Source organism: Hipposideros armiger, unplaced genomic scaffold (assembly GCF_001890085.2).
Source record: "Hipposideros armiger isolate ML-2016 unplaced genomic scaffold, ASM189008v1 scaffold_21, whole genome shotgun sequence".
Lineage (NCBI taxonomy): Eukaryota > Metazoa > Chordata > Mammalia > Chiroptera > Hipposideridae > Hipposideros > Hipposideros armiger.
The window spans coordinates 6,774,892-6,775,760 of record NW_017731371.1 but is presented as its reverse complement, the minus strand read 5'-3'; positions in this window follow the sequence as shown (position 1 = coordinate 6,775,760).

Here is an 869-nt window from a genome sequence, read left to right as displayed (position 1 = left end):
TAAATTGAGGAATTTCTGTAGATGTTATCTCTATAATACATAATCATTTATACTCTACAAAATGATGGTTGGTCTAAGGGCATACAAACACAGCCTTTTAATTTCTAGAGAAAAAAATTTAAAAAAAAATTGATTTTAAATGCACTCATTTTTTACCCAGAATGAGCTCTAATAGGTAACTATTGAGAAACTGTCAGGGCTGTCATTTGCTATGAAGCTTGAGAGCAAACAATGAGTTAACATTGACCATCCAATTATAGTTTGATAGTTAGGAAAAATTTTGCTTTTCAGTTTTGAATTTCTACTGGATTACTTATCTTTTAGCACCTTAAAAACAGCAGGAAGGAAAAAATAAAGTAGAACTATATCAATAAGCTAAAACTCATTTGTAGAGTTGATTTCTGATATTTCTATTCCACATGGCTCTTCTGTGTACCAGGAGGTTTCCTGTTATAATATTTACTCAGAAAGCACTTCTCTCCTTGACTGCAGAACCTACCTATTGTTTTACCCCAGATCCTCAGAGGCAAAGCATAGCTCAAGAACTTATAAAACACGGTTTCTTATTCACAGATTCTTTACCATTTTACAAGTTGCCTCCTGGTGCCAGATGTACTGAAAAACTGCTAAATGTGGTTCACAACCAAAAAGAATCAGTCAACACAACGACTTGGAAATTAAGAAAAAATAATCTACTTTATGACTCCTTTAAACATATTTTTAAAAATCGGCTCTATTTTAAGATCATTCCAGAATTATAAAACCTAGTTGGAAGTTACTTCAAAGTCTTTTTCACTGGCTAGTGTTAGTGTTATTACACAGAACAGAAATGACAAGCATGATTTAGAACTCAGAACAAACCCCAGAAC